This window comes from Phoca vitulina, unplaced genomic scaffold (assembly GCF_004348235.1).
Source record: "Phoca vitulina isolate PV1807 unplaced genomic scaffold, GSC_HSeal_1.0 scaffold27, whole genome shotgun sequence".
NCBI lineage: Eukaryota > Metazoa > Chordata > Mammalia > Carnivora > Phocidae > Phoca > Phoca vitulina.
The window spans coordinates 26,515,574-26,539,873 of NW_022589730.1; positions in this window are offsets into that span (position 1 = coordinate 26,515,574).

A 24,300-nucleotide genomic window follows, 5' to 3' on the forward strand; every position below is an offset into this window, starting at 1 on the left:
GAACCAGAGCTATGCTTCCTGTCCCTTGGAACTGAGCAATCTGGCCAGATCCTGAGGTAGTGGTTAAGAGCGTAGACTGTGGGGCTAGCCTGGGCTTAGATTCTGTGTCCCTCTCCACCACTCACTGCTTGTGTGATCTTGGCGGTTACTAAAGTACTCTATATTCCCGCTTCTCCTCGTGCAAAATGAGGATAATTGGAGTACCTTCCCTTTGAGTTTGTCATTTTGGAGGATTAAAATACAGGTAAAGCCATGAGAGCAATACCCAGCCTCTATTAAGTACTATTATCACTCCCTTTCAGTTTATGGAAGTGATCAAAATTATCTGATTATTTTAATCTCAGGTTAGAATAAATGGTTCTCATTTGCCAAGCCCCTAATTAAGCCCAAACATTTGCTTTTTTTTCCTCCTAAAGAGGACCACAAGTGTAAGCAAAATAAATAACATAGTGAAGCAACACAAGCTGATAAAATTAGGAAACCAAAAGGCATGAAAGTATTTGCTAGCATGAGTTCCTGTATTTCACTCAGTTTGAGTCCCTAATTTAAAATCAGTTTGGTTTTAAACTGAATGCTCTTAACATACTTTCTAATTGGATATATTTGGATATAATAAGGCTATTGCATTTTTCTTAGTTTGTAACTAGGACCAGGCTTACGTTTTGTTGCTTTTATTAATACCCCCACCAATTTCTTTTCTTTGCAATTCTCCTCAGAGCTTAGAGGTAAGATTGCTATAAGCTCTGGAGAGAGGTAAAGATATTAAAACATATTTCCTGTGTTAGGGTACTGACTTTATTGGGGATATATAAAAAATGGCCTCTTCTATAACTTTTTTTTTATCCCCGAAAAGCTATATCTCATAATCCCATGAGGAATACAGGGTAGAAATCTATTTTCTCTCTCTCTCTCTCTCTCTCTCTCTCTCTCTCTCTCTCATTTCCCAAAGGGAAACTAAACTACAGACTATTCACCAAGGGTCAGACAGGACTCCAAACTGACTTCCAACCCAAGACCTTTCCCATCAGGCCCTGCTGTCCTGGGAGGAGCAGTAACCATCCTACATAGAGCTCGGGAGGAGGTCGTGGCAGGTGGGTGCCAAAGGACAGTGCAAGTTCACCCATTTCATCCAAATCCACAAGCTCTAACCCCGTGGTTCCCAGCCCCGGCTGCACATCGGAGTCACTTGGGGAGCGTTTAAGAATTAACCTGTGACAGGGCCTCCACCTCTGACCGATTAAGTCAATTTCTGGAGAATGGGGGTCCAGCATGGGCACTTTTTAGAAAGCTCCAGGTGGGGGGTCGGTGGGGGGTTGCGGGTGGAGGGATTCCAAGGGGCAGCCGGGGCTAAGAACCCTTGTGCCTGGAAGTAGGATAAGCATCTGGAATGAGTGAGTAGGTGAGTAGACCTGCAGGGCTGTAGGAAGCTGCAGCTCACCGAGGCCCAGTCACCTGCTGTAGGGAAGGTTGATAATTCCCGAGGCTCCCGTGTACACGAGAGAGCCCTCACTGCAGGGGAAAGCCTGCTGCAGTCAGGAATGGGGGTAGCAGGAGAAGTCCACCTTGAAGCTCCGGGTCCTTTTCCGTTTCCCTTTACTCAATCGTCCCCTCACACCCCAGCACGGGTGGGGGTGGGCACCAGCCTCTGGCCGTTGGTGCTGAGTTAGGAAGCCCTGGCCCACAGCCCTTTGAGGGAATATTGCTGCAGGTCCTTGGGGGTGGTCAGGATGGTTTTCCCCACCCAGACTTGAGAGAGCCCTCCAAGCCGGGGAGAGAGGACAGTGGGTTTCTGATGGTGACCGGTGCCCCTTCACAGCTGCTGCCCAAAGGTGTGATGGCCAGGGACAGCCAAAGACGTGTCAGGAGCTCTTCCCAAGCATGTCCAAAGAGCCTGCACTCCAGGGTGCCCACAGGAGTGGTGGCTGGTACCTGAAACCTCTTCAGACCCCAGCACCTCTTGGGTATGGGTGTGGGGGAGGCTCTCCCCGTGCCTGAGGCTGAATTTCCTACCTGTTCCGTGAGTGGGAGTGGGACGGAGGCACAAGCAGGATCATATTTATTGAGAGGAAATAAGCACAAATGCCGGAGTTTATGAACAGATTTATTCCTGCTATGCATGCCACGAAAGAGAAAGGAATTAGCCTTCCTTGAGTGTCTAACAGTAGCTGACATTTACTGAGCCCTTCCTACGAGCCAGGCACTGGTTAGCTTGCTTAATCAGTACAGTGACCCTGTGAGGGAGGCACTGATGTCTCCATTACACAATGGAGACATTGAGGAGGTGGCCAGAGTCCCGCGCCAGTAGGTGGGGAAACTGACATTCGAGTTCAGGGCACCTCGTTCCAGCCTCTTACTCAGATTGCTGGCTACGTTTTCACCTGCATCTTCTTACTCAGTGCTCAAGACAGCCTTTCAGGCAAGTGGCATGTCACCCATTTTCCATCAAGGAGACTGGGGCACTGAGAGAGGTAAACTTGCCTGACCCCTCACAGCTAGTAAATGGGGGGGGGGGGAGAGGGGAGGCTCAAGATCTATCTGGTGATAAACACAAATTCTAACTCACCACGTTACCTCTGCCAGATGCCTCGACTCATTCTGTCTCCCCTCCCTTCCGGAGGGAATAACCACAGAGCCAGGCCGGGCCCGGCCTAGTGAGGCAGACACATGTGCATCTGTAATGTAAGTAATGATGTTATGATGGGATACGTGCTAAAACAGAGTCGTGGGTGAAGTATTAGGGGCAGTGGGGTAGGGTAACGGCCCTGGCATGGCGGAGGGAGGGCAAAGTTCTGGCCCAGAACCAAAGGAAGTAGGAAATTTTCAGGTGGCTCGGCTCAGCTGACTCCTCCTCAAGTGAAGGTATTAGCATGAGAAAAGGCCCAAGAGGAGAGAACATGGACTCAAAGGTAGATCCACATTTTGTAGAGTTTGGACATTATGCAGTTTTGGGGTCCCTCTTTGGGAAAATGCAGTATTAGGAAAACAAGGTTAGATAGGAGAGTAAATCTTTACAGAGGGTGAAAAAGATCAGAGCAGTAGCAAATTCGAAAAGCTGAGTGTGTTGGACATCTGCAGGACCACCCTCAGGCTCTGTGATAAGCTAGAAGGACTCAGAAAAGCAGTTACGCTAGTGGTTGTGGTTTATTACAGGGAGAGGATGCAGATGAAACTCAGCAAAGGGGAAAGGCACAGAGGGTGGGGTCCAGGAGAGACCAGGTGCGGGCTCCTCTTCGTCCTGTCCCAGTGAGGTTGCACAGGCAGCACGGAATTCTCCCATCCATGCTGTGCATCAGCATCTGCGAAGTGTCACCGACCAGGTGAGCCCACCTGAGACTTGTGTCCAGGGTTCGTACTGGGGGAGGTGTCAGTCGAACAGGCAAGCAGCTCCCCTGCAGCTGACCTCAGCTACTCAGTCTCCAGCCCCCCAGAGGTCACACTGATAGGGTATGGCCCAGGGCTTTGGCCACACAAAAGCAGGCATTCCCCATCAGTCTCACTGTTAGCCTAACCTCTCTGTTCACACTGACAGAATGTGGCCCAAGGCCTCAGGTATTTAAAAACCACCTCTTATCAGGATATTCCAAGGGCTCAGAAGTTCTCTTCCAGGAGCCCGTAAAGGGCCATTCTTTGGAATGTGCAGGGTTTGAACAATCTGAATCTGTTAAGCTAACCCTTTACTGCAGACTGATATATACCACAAAAAGTCCAGCAGAAATTTTTTTTTATTAACTGCTTGACATACCTCTATAAAACATTGTTCCTACAATACTGCATGTTTTCATCTTTTCATAGTTTGTAAGATTTTCTATAGAGAGAACAGAAAGTTCAGTTTTCTAGTAGTTGTTCAGAATTTATTGCTGGTAGGATGCATATTCAGCTTCACAAACAGACATACCCATTGTTTGTAGTACCACTCACTACAGGTTTGTGTTTGAAAAACACTGGAATTCTGATGCACTTTATTTCTCACAATTCCCATGTTAAGAAACATCATGCATTTATAATTGCATATGTTGCATTATCTGCAAATTTTACCAATACCTTTGACGGGTGAACACGTGCCTAGGGCCCTCGTAGGGCCATTAAAGGGGTCCCGGGAGCTTAAGTTTCTTCAGCTTCGTGGTAAAGCCTCCTCTGGGTTAAAGAGTTAGTCACTTGGCAGGCTGGCCTGTGCCCAACACGGTGCTGAGTTTCACGGGAGCAGCTGAGAAGGGGCTGCCCCGAACCCTGCTCACGAGTGCGCAGGACTGTTAGGGAGAGTAAGGTGTAAAACCACACAAATGAGGAACAAAATTGACATCCAGGCCTGGGACAACTTAGAAGGTGTCTTAGTCTGAGCTGAATTATCAAAAGTAGTAGGGACAGGGTGGTTTACACACACCAGGCATGTATTTCTCACCATTCTGGAGGCCAGAGTCTGGGATCAGGGGACCAGCACGGTTGGGTTCTGGGGAGGGCCCCTCTTCCGGGGTGCAGACCACTGACTGTTCATTGTAGCATATGGTGCAAAGAGAGAGCCCTGATCTCTTCATCCGCTTTTAAGGACCCTAATCCCATTCTTGAGGACTCCAGCCTCATGACCTAATCACCTCCCTAAGGCCCCACCTCCCAATATCATCACATGGGTCGGGGATAGGTGTCAACATCAGAATTCTGGGAGGACACAAACATTCTGTCTAGAGCAGGAAGTCTGCGAAGCTTTCTCCTTGAGCCCCCCTGCCCTGGGGTCCTAATCTTCAGATTTAGCTCTGATCCAGGACCACTGAGGGCCAAAGGGCAGACTGGGGATAACTGAATAAAGTGACGAATCGGGAAACTGCTTTATTACTAACAGTGAATTTTCTAAAAGATTCAAATCTAAGTGCCTCCTTCATTTAACATATGTGGTAGTTTTTTACCAAAATTGTTTAGTAAGCAAGATCGAAACTTATAAAATTCAGTGTATAATTGACCACTGGTTTATTTATATTTAATGGGTAAATGAAACAAATTATGGATACCAAAGTCTACTATTCTGATAAAGATTTCAACAACAAAACCAAAAACTGACATATGAACTAGTGAATAAAAATAAAGTGCTTATATATTTTAAAAAGTTTTTAATTCTAGTTAACATACAGTGTTATGTTAGTTTCAGATGTACAATATAGTGATTCAGCACTTCCATATATCACCCTGTGTCATCACGACAAGTGCTCTCCTTAATCCCCATCACTTGTTTCACCCGTCCCCCCACCCCTTTCCCCTCTGGTGACCAGCAGTTGGTTCTCGATAGTTAAGAGTCTGTTTCTTGGTTTGTTTCTCTCTCTTTTTCCCCTTTGCTCATTTGTTTTGTTTTGTTTTGTTTTTTAATTCCACATAGGAGAGAAATCAAATGGTATTTGTCTTTCTCTGACTGACTTATTTCACTTGGCAGCATACTCTCTAAATACGTCATTGTAAATGGCAGGATTTCAGTCTTTTTTATGGCTGAGTAATATTCCATTGTATGTATATACCACATCTTCTTTATCCATTCATCTATCGATGGACACTTGGGCTGCTTCCATATCTTGGCCATTGTAAATAACACTGCTATAAACATAGGGTGTGTTAAAGCGCATATATATATACATATATATATATATGCATTTTTATAGATTTTATTTGAGAGAGAGTGAGCGAGAGAGAGGAGAGCAGAGAGTGTGGAGAACTACAACATATTACCAAGTTGGCTACAAAGAAAGTATTTTAAGAGGCGCCCACAAGGCAGTGTGGACAGCTAAGCTGTGTCCGGCACTAAGACACAGGAGAGGGGTGGGCGGCTAGACCCAGGCAGCGCCCGCCCGAGCTCCGTGGGGAGGGACGGTCCTGGAGAAGGAAAGAGGCAGTTACAACCCTCAGACGCAGGCTGCGCAGCCGGGATGCCGCTTGGCTCACGAAGCCCGCTCACCTGAGAGCTCCCCCCGGGGATGGGCGACAGCCTCTGCAATTGGCAGCAATGGAGTCGTTAGAAGAAAAAAACCCGGAGGAGGTCGATGCGCCTGAAATCAACATCAGTAACGGAAGGCCGGTCCCGCACACCTGTCACCCAGCACAACATGTCACCGAACGGCAGCTACAATGTGAGCATCCGAGAGGCTGAGAGCCTCCTCTGCCTCAGCCTGTGGGCCCTACCCTGAAGGTTCTGATGACACCGGTGGATGCCAGTTAGGTAGCACCATAGGTACCAAGCGCTTCCATATACATCTTCTTATTTATTTTTTTTTTTTAAAGATTTCATTTATTTGACAGAGACACAGCAAGAGAGGGAACACAAGCAAAGGGAGTGGGAGAGGGAGAAGCAGGCTTCCCGCTGAGCAGGGAGCCCGATGCGGGGCTCAGTCCCAGGACCCTGGGATCATGACCCGAGCTGAAGGCAGACACTTAACCGACTGAGCCACCCAGGCGCCCCTACATCCCAGAGAATGATTTACCACGCTCTATGGAAAGAAAGATAACCTTGCCACTTAAAGCGGTCATTCTCAACCCTAGCTACACCCTTGGAACACCTGGGGAGTTTTACAAACCTGTGGTGACCACACCGCACCCCAGGCCAACCAGAATTCAGGGGCTAGGAGCCGGGCAGAGCGGGCGCCCACAGTAGAGCTGCTCTCTGCTTTCACGTGTATCTGGGCCTTGGCCTGCATGAGGGTTGGGAAGGGCCTCCGGCCCCTGAAGATGCCCTGCATCACTGCCCAGGAGCACCTGGCCCCGCAGCGGGAGGGACGTGGGGCCCGAGGCAGAAGGGCCAGAGCGGGGCAGCTTGGAAGGACTCTTGGGTGAACGGAGATTTAACGAAGCAGGAACTCAGCCTGCTGTCCAGCTGCCTTGAATTATCTGAATTTAGAAAGGAAGACAGGATTACGGCAAGTGCTCTATTTTATTTTAGCTCGGGCAAACCCAACACCATGGGTAGAAGGAGAAAAAGTAAAGGCCCCATTCAGAGCATACTTCCTCCAAGAATTCAGGAGATTTCTCATTTGTCTCCCTGTCAAGGACCATTTCATAACTCGGAGCAGCTGTTTTTCTTTTATGAGCCGTCTTCATTTTTTACCAAATGGCTGGGCGTGTTTTGGTCTATTTCTGTACTTTCGATTCTGTTCTTCCAGTAATCTGTCCCTTCGTGTATCACTGCCATACTGTTTTAATTATCAAGGCTTTGTAATGCATTTTAATATCTGGTCAAGCCATTGCCGTCTTATTGTGCTGCTTTTTTTCAGAGTTGGAGGAAAAAGTTTAATCCAAGTCACAAATTCATCTAGCCTAGATTTAATCTTTCATGTCAGTGCTTTGCGGAGTCCTTCCCTCCTTGGCCCTGGTCCCTGTTCTCTTTTCTTCATCTTTGGTGAAACTGTCTTTCAAATTAAACCTTGTAAGTAGATGAGGAGGAGTGGCTCAGGTGGGATGCGGGTGGTGGGGTCCTGGAAACATTGCCACAGAAACCCATGTTTTGAAGAAGGGTCTAAAAATCCCTGACTTACGTACTTAGGATGCTGCATGATAATCTGCTGGAAATGGCAAACCATTCTACTAAATAACTGTGATTAGTATCATTTTTATATTGACGGCTCATTAAAATTTTTTCCTCTTCTCACTGTGTAAACACTCCAATCTATTAACTATGAATAGTGTTCTCTTAGCATCAGCTCTTAGCATCAGTGTCTCTGTCTCTCTTTCTTGCACACACACACACACACACACACACACACACACATCTCAGGGGACAGACCCAGACCTTGCCCCGTTCTCTCCAGGACAAGTGTTAAGCATGGCATGATTTTAGGACAACATTCTCTCCCTCTCTTTTTTTTTAAGATTTTACCTATTTATTTGACAGAGAGAGACACAGCGAGAGAGGGAACACAAGCAGGGAGAGTGGGAGAGGGAGAAGCAGGCTTCCTGCCGAGCAGGGAGCCCGATGTGGGGCTTGATCCCCGGACCCTGGGATCATGACCTGAGTTGAAGGCAGACGCTTAACAAGGACTGAGCTACCCAGGCGCCCCAGGGCAACATTCTCTTAACATCCTTCTTCATCTACTTATTAATGCCCCTCATTTCCTTTATAAGAGAAAAATCCTTTCATGACGTAAAAGAAACTGGCAAGCATTATTGTGAATAAGCTCTACTCCAAGCACATAAGAATTTTTTTCTTTTTTGGACAGCTACCAAGCAAAAAGATGAGGAAACCATGGAGACCACTGTGTGTCAAGGTCATAGGAAAGGGAGGGTGGATATACAGAAGGCTCTGGGGACTTCACAATTTTGTTGTGGGCTCTAGTCATTATTTTTCTACCTGCATGTGTACAGTGAGAATGGTGGGCCCATGAGAGCTGGAGCCAGAAAGATAGGGTGCAGCCTCTAATTATGGAACCTTCATTTTTTCCTTATTGGTAAGCCAGACTGTTTAGCCATCATTCTATTGAGCATCTACTGCATGCAAGATACTGTGGAGAATACAGAGATTTAAAACCTCAAGGTTTTATGATTTCTTGGAGAAATAGGCAACACAACCTCACAGAAATAGAAGCAAATGACAAATTTGCTGGATGATAGCACAGGTGAAAATCTGCATGATCTTGGGTATGATGATGACTTTTTACATACAACATTGAAGGTAAAATCCACAAAAGAAATAAATGATAAGCTGCACTTAATGAAAACTAAAAACTCCTACTCTGAAAACTATAGAACACTTATGAAAGAAATTGAAGACGACAACAAGAAATGGAAAAACATTCCATGCTCATGGATTGGAAGAACAAACATTGTTAAACTGTCTATACTACCCCAAAACAATCTACACATTTAATGCAATCCCTATCAGAATACCACCAGCATTTTTCACAGAGCTAGAACAAACAATCCTGAAATTTATATGGAAACACAAAAGACCCCAAATAGCCAAAGCAATCCTGAAAAAGAAAAGCAAAGCTGGAGGCATGATTCTGGACTTCAAGCTGCATTAAAAAGCTGTAGTCATCAAGAGAGTATAGTACTGACATAAAAGCAGACATGTAGATCAGTAGAACAGAATAGAAAACCCAGAAATGGACCCACAACTATATGGTCAACTAATCTTTGACAAAGCAGGAAAAAATATCCAATGGAAAGCAGTCTCTTCAACAAAGGGTGTTAGGAAAACGGGACAGCCACATGAAGAATGAACCTGGACCGCTTTCTTACACCATACACAAAAATAAATCCAAAATGGATGAAAGACCTAAGGAAGGTCTATAGGTATTTATAGCAAGGTCTAAAGACCTCCTGTGAGACAGGAAACCATCAAAATCTTAGAGGAGAACACAGACAGCAACCTCTTTGACCTTGGCTGTAGCAACTTCTTACTAGACATGTCTCTGAAGGCAAGGGAAACAAAAGCAAAAATGAACTATTGGGACCATCAGGATAAAAAGCTTCTGCACAGCGAAGGAAACAATCAACAAAACTAAAAGCCTACAGAATGGGAGGAGATATTTGCAAATGACATATCTGATAAAGGGTTAGTATCCTAACTCTATAAAGAACTTATCAAACTCAACACCCAAAAACCAAATAATCTGTATTTTTGTATAATAATAATAATCTAGTTAAGAAATGGGCAGAAGACATGAATAGGCATTTTCCAAAGTAGGCATACAAATGGCTAACAGACACATGAAAAGATGCTCAGCATCACTCATCATCAGGGAAATACAAATCAAAACCATGATGAGATACCACCTCACACCTGTCAGAATGGCTAATGTCAACAATGCAGGAAACAAAGATGTTGTCGAGGATGTGGAGAAAGGGGAACCCTTTTACACTGTTGGTGGGAATGCAAACTGGTGCAGCCACTCTGGAAAACAATATGGAGGTTTCTCAAAAAAGTTAAAAATAGAACTACCCTATGACCCAGCAATCGCACTACTAGGTATTTACCCAAAGGATACAAAAATACAGATTTGAAGGGACACATGCACCCCGATGTTTATAACAACATTATCAACAATAGCCAAACTATGGAAAGAGCCCAAATGTCCATCAACTGAGAACAGATAAAGAAGATAATGGTGTATATATACAGTGGAATGTTACTCAGCCATCAAAAAGAAGGAAATCTTGCCATTTACAGTGACGTGGATGGAGCTAGAGTGTATTATGCTAAGTGAAATAAGTCCGAGAAAGAAATATACTATATGATTTCACTCATATGTAGAATTTAAGAAACAAAAAACAGATGAACATACGGGAAGGAAATAAAAAAAGAGAGGCAAACCATAAGAGACTCCTAACTACAGAGAACAAACTGAGGGTTGATGGAGGGTGGTGGGTGGGGAATGGGCCAGATGGGTGATGGCATTAAGGAGGCCACTTGTTATGATGAGCGCTGAGTGTTACATGTAAGTGATGAATCACTGAATTCTACTCCTGAAACCAATATTACACTATATGTTAACTAACTAGAATTTAAATAAAATTTTGAAAAAATAAAAACTAAAAATTCCTGCTCTGCCAAAGTCATTGTAAAGAAAATGAGAAGATGAGACACAGGGAGAAAATATTTGCAGAAGACATTTCTGATAAAGGACCGTTGTTCTAAATATACAAAGACCTCTTAAAACTCAACAATAAGAAAACAACTCCATTTAAAAATGGGCAAAAGGAAAAAAAACGGGCAAAAAACCAGAAACCTCACCAAAGAAGATATACAGATGGCAAGTAAGTATATGAAAAGATGCTCAAATGAGAGGTCATTATGGAAGTGCAAATTAAAACAACCGATTAGATGGGTTAGCCTGGTGATGGGTATTGAGGAGGGCACGTTCTGCATGGAGCACTGGGTGTTATGCACAAACAATGAATCATGGAACACTATATCTAAAACTAATGATGTAATGTATGGGGATTAACATAACAATAAAAAATTAAAAAAAACAAAAACAAAAAACAACCGATTAGAATGACGCAAATCCAGGGCGCCTGGGTGGCTCAGTTGGTTAAGCGACTGCCTTCGGCTCAGGTCATGATCCTGGAGTCCCGGGATCGAGTCCCACGTCGGGCTCCCTGCTCTGCGGGAAGCCTGCTTCTCCATCTCCCACTCCCCCTGCTTGTGTTCCCTCTCTCGCTATGTCTCTCTCTCTCAAATAAATAAATAAAATCTTTAAAAAAAAAAAAAAAAAAAAAAAAAGAATGACGCAAATCCAAAACACTGACAACACCAAAGAGTGGCCAGGATGTGGAGCAACAGGAACACTCATTCACTGCTGGTATGGCCACGTTGGAAGCCAGTTTGGCAACTTCTTACAAAATTAAACATCCTTTTACCATATCATCCAGCAATCATGCTCCTTGGTCTTTACCCAGAGGAGTTGAAAGTTTGTGTCCACTCAAAAACCTGCACATTGATGTTTATAGCAGCTTTAGTCATAATAGCCCAAACTTGGAATCAATAAAGATGTCCTTCAGTAGGTGAATGGATAAACCGTGCACATCCAGACAATGGAATGGTTACTCAGCACTGACAAGAAATGAGCTATCAAGCCATGAAAAGACATGGCGGAACCTTAGATGCATGTTACTAAGTGAAAAGAACCAATCTGAAAAGGCTACATACTGTGTGGTTCCAACTATATGACATTCTGGAGAAGGCAAAAGTATGGAGACAGTAAAAAGCTCAGGGGTTGGTAAAGGTGGGGGTGGGGGAGGAGAGATAAATAGGCAGAGCACAGAGGAATTTTAGGGCTCTGAAACTACTCTGTGAGATACTGTAAGGGTGGATACATGTCATTATACGTTCGTCCAAACCCATCTAATGTACAACACCGAGTGAACTGTAATATGAACTATGGACTCCAGATGATGATGATGTGCCCATGCAGGTTCACTGATTGTGACACATTTCCTGTTCTGGTGGGGGATGTTGGTGGTGGGGGAGGCTGTGCATGTGGGGAGAGGGTGGGCTGGGGGTACATGGGAACACTCTGTACTTTCTGCTCAATTTTGCTGTGAACCTAAAACTGCTCTGAAATATAAAGTTGTGTTTGTTTTTTTAAAGGCAGTCTACACAAACACTTTGAACTTCCTCAGCTTAAAAAAAACTTCATGGAAATGCCAACTATCAACAGTTGCCTCTAAACAACGGAATTATTGGTTAAGAAAAAATGAGTTTCAGGGGCACCTGGGTGGCTTAGTCGGTAAAGGGTCCAACTCTTGATTTTGGCTCATGTCATGATCTCAGGGCCGTGAGATCGAGCCCCAAGTTGGGGTTCTTTCCCTCCTTTCTGCCCTTCTCTCTCCCCACCTCCCTCACCCCTGCTTGCACTCTCTCTCCAAAAGAAAGAAAAAGGAAGGAAGGAAGGAAGGGAGGAAGGGAGGGAGGGAGGGAGAAAGAAAGAGAAAGAAAAGAAAAGAAAGAAAAAGAAAAAGAAAGAAAAGAAAGAAAAAGAAAGAAAGAAAGAAAGAAAAGAAAGAAAAAGGAAAGAAAGGAAAGGAAAGAAAGAAAAAAGAAGAAAAAATGAGTCCCAGACCTAAATATAATTCCTGAAGCTGTGAAACTTACAGAAGGAAACAGGGAGAGGATCTTTATGATCTTGTGTTCGGCAGTGACTTCTTAGTCAACATCATAAACACTCACTAGGAACAAAGATACTCCGAACTTCACTAAAATAAAATTCTGTTGTTTCAAAACACACTGTTGAAAAAAATTAAAAGAGGAGTTGCAGACTGGGAGAAAATACTTGCAAAAGACACATCGGTATCTGGAAAAAAATATATAGGTATGTGTAAAAATTTAACCAAGAATAAGAAAACAAACAACCCAATTATTTAGGCAAAATATTTGAACACAAATTTCGCCAAAGAATAGACACAGATGGCAAATGATGTATACATTAGCACAGCTGTAGAGGGGGAATAAATCCATGGGGGAGAATAGACAGATCGCCCATGGAAAAGAATTCCAAATAATTTATACTCTACCCTGAAAGATGTGGAGCATAACTCTCCACTCCTTAAGCGGGGCTACACATAGTGAAGACTTCTTTCCCAAGGGTATAGCATGGAGAAGGGGTGAAGTAACGTTGCAGTGGAGGCTGACAAACTCTGCTTCAGCCAGGTGATCAAGGTCAAAATCAACAATGATTAGTTATGTTGATAGTATGTGCTCTTGACATGATATGATGAAAATGGCACTTTACCTCTGTGGTCTTCTTGCCAAAAACCAATAAGCTCAGTCTAATCATGAGAAAAGAATCAGATGAACCCCACTTGAAGGGCATTCTACAGAATACCTCCTCAAAACTGTCATCACAAACAAGGAAACTCTGAGAAATTGTTACAGTCCAAAGGAGCCTAAAGACACATGACAACTAAATGTAATGTGGTGTTCAGGATGGGATCCTGGAACAGAAAAGGGACTTTAGGTAAAAACTAAGGAAATATTACACACTGGACTCTAGTTAATAACCTCCTATCAGTATTGTTCATTAATTGTGAAAGATGCACCACACTAATGTAATTTGTTGACAATAGGAAAAACTAAGTGTGGGTTATTTAGGAACTCTCTGTACTACCTTTACAGTGTTTCTTTAAATCTAAAAACTTTTTTTTTTTAAAGTAGGCTCCATGTGCGGTGTGGAGCCCAGTGCGGAGCCCAGTGTGGGGCTTGAACTCACAACCCTGAGATCAAGATCTGAGCTGAGATCAAGAGTCAGACGCTTAACTAACTGAGCCACACAAGCGCCCCAAATCTAAAACAGTTCTAAAAAATATTTTTAAAATGCTGTTTACAATAACATCAAAAAACATAAAATACTTAGGAAGAAATTTAACAAAAGATGTGGGAGGCCTGTATGCTGAAAACTACAGAGCAGAGCTGAGAGAAACTCAGTAAGATATGAATAAATGGAGATGTATTCTATGTTCATAGATTTGAAGACTTAATTTGGTCCAGATGTCATATTGTTAAGATGCTATCCCAATTATAATCCCATTAGACTTTTTGCAGAAATTGAAGCTTATTCTAAGATGTACATGAAATTGCAGAAGGACCTAGAATAAGCAAAACAGTCTTAAAGATTGAAGTTGGAGAATTTATACTGCCAGATTTCAAGACACACTATGAAATTATAATAGATAGGACAATATGGTATTGGCATACGGATAACTACATAGATCAATGGAATAGAATATCAATTCTAGAGGTAAACCCATAGAGTATAACTTGATTTTTAATAAGAGCACTAAATGAATTTAATGGGGGAAAGGAATGTCTTTCCCAAAAATGGGACTGGAACACTGAATGTCCTTATGGAGCAGAAATGAACCTTGACCTCTACCTCACACCATACAAAGATTAATTTGAAATGGGTCATAAATTTAAGTGCAAAAGGTAAATCTACAAAGCTTCTAGAGAAAACATTCTTAAAACACGTAAGTCCCTAATCATAGCAGAAAAACATGGGTAGATTTGAATTCATCAAAATTAAAAATTTCTACTAATTAAAAAATGTCTAGTAATCATTTAAGAAATAAAAACACAGACCACATTCCAGGAGGAAATATTTATAAGCCACTTTTATCTGTCAAAGAACAGGTATCCAGAATGTATCTTGAAAACCTCCTACAAATCAATAATAAAAGACAACAGCATTATGAAAAGGACAAAAGACCTATGCAGGTTCTTCATAAAGATATAAAAATGGCTAATAAGCATATGAAAAAGCTACCCATTTTTCTTCTTCCTCCTCCTACACCTTCTTTAGCCACAGGTATTGGATAAGTGGGGTGGCATCATTCACTCAGTGTATTAGGGTTCTCCAGAGAAACAGAACCAATAGGGGGTGTGTGTGTGTAGAGAGAGAGAGAATGTTTAAGGAATTGTCTCTCATGATTGTGGGGTTGGTGAGTCCTAAATCTGCAGGGCAGGCTGGCAGGCTGGAGACCCAGGGAAGAGCTGATGTTGCAGCTCGAGACTCAAGGCAGTCCAAATGCAGAATTTCCCCTTCCTTGGGGGGAGGTTGATCTTTTTTCTCCTAGGGCCTTCACCTGATTGGATGAGGCCCACCCATATTGTGAAGAGTAATCTGCTCTATTCAAAGTTTTCTGATTTAAATGTTAATCTCATCTAAAAAATGCCTTCACTGAAGCATGTAGAGTAGTGTTTGACCAAATGCTGGGTACTGGCCCTGGCCAAGTCGACACATAAAACTGACCAACCCATTGAGCAAGCATTAACTGAACACAACTTCCCTAAATATGCCCATTGGTGATACAGCAATGAAGGAGAGATTGCTGTTCTCAGCTCTCTCCCAGTCTGGCAGGTTTAGCAGTTTGCACACCCAGAGGAAGAGGCAATGAACTCACCCGGCTGGTGGGCATGAAGGAGTGGAGTGTGGGAAAGCTTTCCAAGGGAGATGACAGTTGAACTGACTCTTGAAGATTTATTGCTGTATTCTGAACTCCTAGAACAGGGCTTGGCACAGAGCAGTGCTCAATAAATATTTGTGAATGAGATCAGAAGCTATGGAAAGACAGTAGAGCGGGACAGTGATAATCCTTGCATGCCTGGCTAAGGAGTTGAATTCGGGGGAGAGCATCTGATGGGTTTTAAACGGTACGTGAGATCAGCGTTGAGAAGTCTCGTGACAATGTGGAGAACAGACTCTAGAGGCTGGCAGGGAGGTTGGAAAGACAGTCCAGAGTGTACTACATTAGACCAGGAATGACATGAATAGGCAGCTAACTAAGACATTGGCAAACCTAATTGGTAAGGGATGGAGAAGAGAGATTTAGGGGCCAGGACTGAATGGTGGAGAGGTTCCGGGAAGGAAAACAGCACAGGACGGGGCCTCACACACCATTATTTTTACAGATGAGGAGTCTGAGACCCAGAGAGGGGATGCAACTTGCCCATGGCCACACAGCATGCTGAGAGAATGTATTAGACCAGAACCCAGGTTCTGTCTCTGATCAGGTGCTCCTTCCATGCTGGTTGGGACTGTGTCCTGCTGTCTCTTGCTCTCCCAGCCAACCTTGTTCTCAGGGAAGTTTCCAGTGTCCTCGGAGCCTCCGCAGTGGGAGATGAGTCCCCAGGCGGCCTCACTCAGCACCGCCTCTGGCTGCGGAAGAAAAGGCCACAGCACTGCTGAGAAGCTGGGGAGTCTGGGGGATGGTGCTGGGGGCAGGGGTCACCTGAGGCTTCTTCCGGGCACAGTCCTCATCCCTGAGCACCTCCCTCGTCATGGCTGAGGCTGACCCTGAGTGGCGGCTGTTATTTTAAGTAATTCACGTTGGAGGGAGGAAGTGAGGGAAATGTGAAAATGCGTAGCTATTGCAAGATGTGTGTGATAAATGAAACAGGGAACATAAAGACAGACGAAGAAGCACATCTGTTATTTTCCTCCTTTTTATAGCAACTTGTAAGGCAGACTTTTCACACTAAGTAGGAACCCCTTAGCTCCTGAGCAGTCTCCTGGCCCCAGCCCTCATTAGCCCCGACGGGAGCAGCGAAGGAGGGTGCTTGTTGCCAGGGCCCCGAGAACCCGCGTGAGCCCCCAGAACCGCAACCCCCTCCAGGCCCTCCCAGCAGGGCAGAAACCAAGGTTTTGTACGGGAGCCGGTTGGTGGCTTCCTCTCCATTTATTGAAGGGTGGGGTGGCTCCCTCAGCCAGTCCCTAAACCCAGGGACATCTGCTCCCAGACTGCTCCTTACAAGCAGCTGGGAATGCAAAGGGGACGTTTTTGTAAGAATATAGACACGGCTCCCTTCACGTGGGGAAATACTGACATTCTTTCTCTCAAGTCACTTTGCCTCTTTTTAGAGGTGGATGGTGTGCCCGGTGCCCGCATGCCAGTGTCGTAGGGAGCTGGGGCCAATGCAGCCAGAGGATGCTGAGCCTTCTTTAGGGGGCTCTCCTCTCTGTTCCGAGGCCCATCAGCTGCTGTGAGGAAGGATGGAAGGGCTGCTGGAGGGACCAAGGCCCCCAAAACAAGCCAAGTCAGCCTGCTTGGGGCCTTGGACTTCCCCTGGGAGCCTCCTTCGGAGTGAAGCATCGATGCCATGGTTAAAAACAAATCACCCTGGGAGCGCGCCCAGATGAAGCTGTCGGTCACTGGGGCCTCAGCTCTCATCAGGTCATTTCTGTCGGTTGTAGGATTCAAGGGAAAGAGCAGGTCTGCTCCTTCCTGGGTGGCAGTCAGCCCTGAGGGGAGCTGGGGCAGCTTCGGAGGAGTGAAAAGGACATCTAAAGACAGAGGAGAGGGAGGAAAGGAGGGAGCGTTTCAGGGGAGTGACCGAATACTTGGGATGACTGCCGCGAGGCAGGCAAAAGAGAGGGGAAAAGCCTCATCCAGGAGTGTGGGGGGCTCCGTGGGGCTGGAAGCCACCGCCTTCAGAAGTGCCTGTCAGCATGACTGTGTTACTTTCTCCAGCAGCAGGCCAGTGGGAGTGGGTGGCGAAATCGTCACCGGCTGGGGATTGGCCAGGGGGTACAGCCGGAGGACTGTCCTCCCTCCTCCTCCCTCTTATTTGGGACAGGAAGTAAGCAGTGACTGGGTGAGGCTATGTGACTGGGTTCTGGCTGTTGGGATGTAAGAGGAATGTCTTGCATGGGGAGGCACTCTTCCTCCATTGTGCTGTCTGGAATGTAGACACTGTGGCTGGAGCTCCAACAGCCATTTTGGACTCTGAGACAATGTGCTAGAACATGAGCAAACAGCAAGAGAAGAGGAGCATGGGTCCCTGTTGCACTCAGAGCTACCATCCCACCTCTGAGCTAACCACCTCTGGATTTCTTTCTTTCTTTTCTTTTCTTTTTTTTTTTTAAGATTTTATTTATTTATTTGACAGAGAGAGAGACAGCGAGAAAGGGAACACAAGCAGGGGGAGTGGGAGAGGGAGAAGCAGGCTTCCCGCTGAGCAGGGAGCCCGATGCGGGGCTCAATCCCAGGACCCTGGGATCATGACCTGAGCCGAAGGCAGACGCTTAACGACTGAGCCACCCAGGCGCCCCCAGATTTCTTTTATGTGAGAAAGAAATACACTCTAATGATTTTAAGAAGGGTTATTTTGGGTTTTCTATTATATACCACTGAACCTGATCCTGATAGAAACAGACCAAGCATGAGGAAATTGTGGGTAATTATAAGAATGTCAGTAAAGTGATTGACCATGGGGTTTTATTTAGTGAAGCAGGAAAGGACAAGAAGCCAGGAGGTGGCCCATACACTGGAGAACGGGGACTCCAGCCCTTGGCGCACTAACACAGCAGAGCAGGCTAGTGGGGGCTGAAGATCTTTAAGAATGAAAAGTGGGAAGTTGTGGTTAGAAAGTAGACTTTCTGACTTTATGGTTTCAGAATGTGCTTGACAAGACGCGGTCACGGTACGCGCTAACACCTGAATGCTTCCCGTGCCACTGACTGCCTTTTAAGTGGGTGAGGGTGTGCTCGATCTCAGTCCCCAGCGTAACCCTGGAAGGTAGGTTCTTTTATTAACCTATTTCATAAAGAAAGAAACTTAGGCTCAGAGATGGCAAGAAACTTTTCCAGGGGCACAAAACATAACTGGCTGGATCGCCATTAGAACCCAGGCAGCCTGACTCCAGAGCCCAAGTTCTTGGCCAGGCTCCTCTGCCTCCTGCACTGGAGGCTCCCCCAGGGGGGAGGGAGGAAAAGCATGCAGGTGCAGGGAGGTGGAGGCCCGTGAGGCTGGCTCATGGTTGCATCTTCTGGATGGCCGTCCCAACCTCCCAGCCTGGAGGCAGGAGGCCAGCAGAAGGGGAAGGCAGCCAGCCTTAGTACCAAACATTGAGTTTACAGAGCAGGCTGAGGAGAGGGTGGGCCATCGGTGATGGGAGCCTGGAAAAGGTATGAAGGGCTCAGATCTGGCCACCCAGGAGCAAACTGACCCTGCCCTGGGTCCTGGGCTCCTGCGGCTTGGGGGAGAACACAGGAGTCTAGGGAACGTGCACCCTGCAGCGGGAAGCGGGAGGGTGGGCTCTGGGACCTGGGGGCCTGGGGGCCTGGGTGCAGATCCCACTCCCTCCTCTACCTAGCTCCAGCACCTTGGACAGTTACTGAACCTTTGGTGCCTCTGGGTCCCCAGGTGTGTAAGCTCCATAACAGTTCCTTCATCTACCTTCATTCAAGGGAGATTACACGCATTAAGAGCAGGGAAGCGCCGTGAAGAGTGCCTAGCACACTGTGAGCTCTCAGGGCCCCGATGGTGCTGTTCCACACCCTGGTGGAGAAGGAAAGGAGCTGTGACACGGTGAGCAAGCCGAGGACAGGATTCCAGAGCAGACAAGGAGAAACCACAGGGTTTGGCCGAACCACTTCCATGGGAGGCTGTCATCCTTGTGCTCCGTACATCACTTTGTTCACATCCCTAGGCCTCCTCTCCTAGGGTTACTTGCTTGTCAGTCTTCTGTGTCTCGAAGAACGAAAGACCTGGCCCCTTCTAAATAAATGTCTGAACACCTTAGGGAGGGGTGAGTTTTCCCCTGAGCCCCCAAACCACACAGAGGCATGTCTCGCCCAGCACCCGTCCCAGGGACATTATCCAGGAGTAGTTGTTGGATAATGGTGGGGACAGCCCAGGCTGCCAACACGGCCAGGCCGGGGCCTGACTCTGGTTCACTGGCCTCCTCCTTCCACCAGCTGCCCTGCTTGCCAGCTCCCGGCCCTGCCCTGTCCTGGCCACAGACGCTGCCTTGACCCTGAATGCTCCACATTCTGTCTGCTCCTGGAGGGTCCCACACGCTCTTTGCATGGCCAGCTATTTACTCCTTCGTGTCTGCAGTTATTATTAGACACCCCCGGAACCCAATCCTGCCGAGGAAGGTTTTATCAGCAGATGTTGTAAGGTTGACAATTGTGCATCTATTGAGGAAACCCTCTGGCGGGGCAGAGACAAGCATGAAGGTGATAGTGAACCAGTTAAGGAACCAGGCACCCCTGGGTCAAACAAGCGTCTGGACGGCCAGGGGTCTGTGGGCAGGTCCGAATTGCCTGCCTGGTCTCAGCCCCTCTGGGGCGGGGGGGCTGCAGCTCCAGGACACGTGCTGGTGCAGCCTCAGAGCTCAGAGGCTGGCCGTTCCTCGGCCGCCGACCCACCGTGCAGTGTAGGGCAGGTCATTTTGCCTCAGTGGACATCTCGGCATCTATCTGTGAAATAGAGGTAATGAATGCCTCCCGGGGCTCTTAAAAGGCCCAACTGAAGGAATAAAAATGAAAATGCAGTGACCGTCACATGGGCCACCATGCACGGAGTGCCCAGCATGCTGCTGGACTGTGATCTGACCCACGGGACAGAGATTATGTCTCTTGCTCGGATTCACAAAGCTAGTGAGCAGAGGAGCTAAGATCTAGATCTTGGTAAGTCTGGCTCCACAGGTCATGTTGTTGCCACATGCTATGTGCCAGAAGGCAAAACAGCCTCAATATATTACCCACCACCACCCTCACCCCTGCCCCCCAGGGTTTCTGAGAGGCCTGGGATGTGAGGTGAGCAGAAGAGAAGATAAGGATAGAATAGAGGATGAAAGGAAAGAAGAGAAAAGGACAGGGCACATTAGATTGGGAGGGGCACAAGGCAGGGTCCGGGGGCTGGTGGTTTCCTTCTTTTTTTTTTTTTTTAAGATTATTTATTTATTTATTTGACAGAGAGAGAGAGAGAGAGCACAAGCTGTGGGAGCTACAGGCAGAGGGAGAGGGAGAAGCAGGCTCCCCGAGGAGCAGAGAGCCCGATGCGGGGCTTGATCCCAGGACCCGAGATCATGACCTGAGCTGAAGGCAGTTGCTTAACCAACTGAGCCCCCCAGGCGCCCCTTCCTTCTTTCTTTTATCTTAGTGGTGTTCCATGGGTGTCTTCACTTTGTGGTAATTCGTGGGGCTGTACACCACGATTTGCATACTTTTCTGTACATATGTTATACTTCTTAAAAAGGTTAAAAAGAAAATAGGAACTTTTTAGCATATAGTTATTGAGTACCAATGTATTTTCAAAGTTCATACACTCTATTACTTATGCAGCTCTAATCTGCATCTATTCAAATGACATTAAAAGTTATGTTGAAGAATCTAAAGATATTCCGGTAAAATTCTCAAGAGTCTGGGCCAACGTATAGATCCCAGAACTGAAATTCTGGGAATTGTGGACGCCCGCCTTGTGGCTAACTAACTGCTGACATGGAACCCACCCTGAAAAATGCCATTAACCACTTCAAAATTAGGCCCTACATGAACGCTGAATGGATGACCCAGGTTGAGTGATTTTAGGGGATCCAGGGAGTCTCTCAACTACCCCTTTCACATACATGGTGCCTGAAATTCCATCTTTATTTGTGAATTCGTAAGAGTATGCATCTTTGAGAATTCCTACTTAAATACAAATGATTCTAGGTGGGGGAACCATATTATATTATGTCTCACATTAGCATGAAGTCATTTATCTTAGAAGTAGAAACTGAGTTAGAGAATTGTAGAGACGAATGGGCCCTTGGGGGATCATTTAGCTCAGTGGTTTTCAAAATATGCTTCGGCAAAGCCCTTGCATTTTTATGATGGTACCTCTGGGCTGCCATTCAGGCCAAGAAGGGCAGGAGGGGAGGATGGAGGGCACAGAGCACCACTGTGCTTCAAAGCCAAGTTTCCATGCTGGAGAAAGTTTTAAAAACCACAACTCTCTTTTATTTTATAGGTTCAAAGTCCAAGGTTGCCACTAGGTTAATGTAGCCTGAATTCAGAGGGCTGGTCAGTGGCAGAGCAGGGCCTACAATTCCGGATTCTGCCCCTTAGGACTGTGCTCTCCACCATTCTGTGCTTCCCTCGGTGAGTTGCAGATGTGTGTTAAGAAGACGGGATGGTGAGACTCGAGATGGGTAAGTTTTGATAGGAGGAGAGCGAAGGGGGCAGATCCAGGTCTGGGCTTCAGTGGGGATGCCACAGAGTTATGGGCAGTAGACAGTCCTGGGCACTTGGAGTAGTCAGGGCTGATGGGAACGAGGGAGGCCGCTGAGGACACCTGACCCCCTTCACAAATCTGTTGAGACTCAACATTTGTGAAATCTCTCTATCTCGGGCCATTGCAAATAATGCTGTTTATCTTAGAGTTGTATAGCTTTATGGTTTACAAAATGCTTTTATAATTTCACGTTTGATCTTCAAAAACTCCTACTTTGAGGGCTAGATATTATATTTTCTAGTTTCCATGTGAGGATACCAATGGGTTAGAGAAGGCAGGTGTCTCTCCTGAGCTCCTAGGGCTGTGACCTAAAGCATGTCTCCGCTGACTCCCCATCCTGAGCTCCTTCCCACCATCCTGTAACATCTCCCCACCCCCACACTGGCAACTACTTTCCCCAGGCAGACACCAAGGCATTCAGACATAAACATAATCTGTGTCCACGCTTGTAATTTGGCTGACCTGTTACCTGGCTTCTTTCTTTTACCACGAGCTTGGTGAGTATAGCCGTAGGTGTTACTGTCAGTGAACCAATAACGTGTGTGTGTCTGGGGAAATGGGCAGGAGACAGGGCCACAGGTGATACTCTTTGTGGTTCTGAAACAACATTTCTGGGACATTGGAGGGGCACCTTTTCTCACTCTCTTGTTTGTCATCAACACTGATCAATGACAGCAATGGTGCGCCATCAAAAGGAAGAAAGGAAATGTAAGTAAAAAAGTGCTGCTCTTGCTGATGTTGGGTTGACACTCCAACATCCGTTCCATCTCCATCTGTGTAAGCAGCCATGTGGTTTCTGGAATTGACCCTGGCTCCTGGGAAGGGTTCTTTAGTAGACTAAACCAATTAGGATAATACCCTCCCCTTGTCAGTGATTGGTTCAGGGACCCAGTGTAACCCAGTCAGTGCATGGCATCCCTCTGGTGATTATTATTGGTCCTAGGTTGGAGGAGTCTCTCTCTCTCTCTCTCCTGCTATCCTCCCAATTACTAATGGCAGCTCTCATGTAACCATGAGGACAGCCACTCTTAAAAAGAAGCCTATACTTTAGATGATAGAGCAGAGGATGGGAAGAACCTGGGTTCTAGAAAGATTGATTAGCCAGTTGCGGAGCCCACCCACCTCCAGTTTTTCTGATATGTGGGATAATACATTTCTTTATGGTCTTTTTTACTTTAGCCAAAAGATCTAACTGACATGATGACCTTTAGAACACAAGAATTTATTGTCTCCAGAAGGGAGATGGCATCTCACCAAGCAACCCGTATTTGTGCCCAGGAGTCCCTGGTGACCAGGGGCCTATGTTTATGAAACAGATGGTCCAAGTTAGGGGGAACTTTCTGCATGGAAATGTCATCCCATGATCTCCAGGCTGTACTTCAAGGGTAATTGAATCTGTGCAAACATGTTGACGGTGGAACAGATTAACATGTTATAATTTATCAGGCCTTCGTAGACGTAATGCCCGAACACAGGGGAATGCCTTTCACAGTGATTCTCTAGTTCAGTGGAGTCGGACTTTTGCATGGGGCTCTGCAAATCACATGGTGTGGCTCCGGGCAGGGCAGCAAACTGTAACCTGTGGACCAACTCTGGTCACACTCTTGTGTTTCCGTATTGTTTATTCTTTCACACTACAACAGCAGAGCTGTGTGCAACAGAAACTGTATGGCTCACAAAGCCGTTTCAGTTTGCTGACCCCTGGTATACAGCACCGTCCACTTGGCCTGGAAGTAGTGGCCATCTGGGCAAATCCACAACGTAGCCGGGCGAGGGCTGTCATACCAGTGACCACGCTTGTGAACAATGATCTGTTATCAGGGTGTTCGGGCGGAATACATCAATCCTGTTGTTCTTCCAGTGTAAGTACTGATGTGGTGGGATGGCAAGAAATTTCCCTTAGAAACAAATCCTATTTCCACTAATCCCTATTTATAATACCAGGTATGTATTCCTCTAGAAAGCCCCTCCCTGTTAGACTGCACTGGGAATGTCTGAGGATGTGGTTAAGGTGATGGTCACCCGTAGGTCACCCATAGGTCTCTTCACACGGCTCTGCGTGTGGTTCTAATAGGACATCACCTCTATTATAGGCACTAGGATATAAATGAAAGCTCTCAGAGCCTTTCCCAAGGGCAGGGTTTTCAAAGGGAGGAAGAAGAGAGTGTTTTTGCACCAGGAACCTGTGGAGCAGAGGGAACCTCAGAAAGTGGCAAAAAGGGTGTCCTGGCGACACGCTCTGCGATTGTACCAGTGTGCAGTGGACCGGCCCTAACCACACTTGACCGATTTCCATGAACACCAAATAAGAGGGCTGATGAAGCACTTCATACA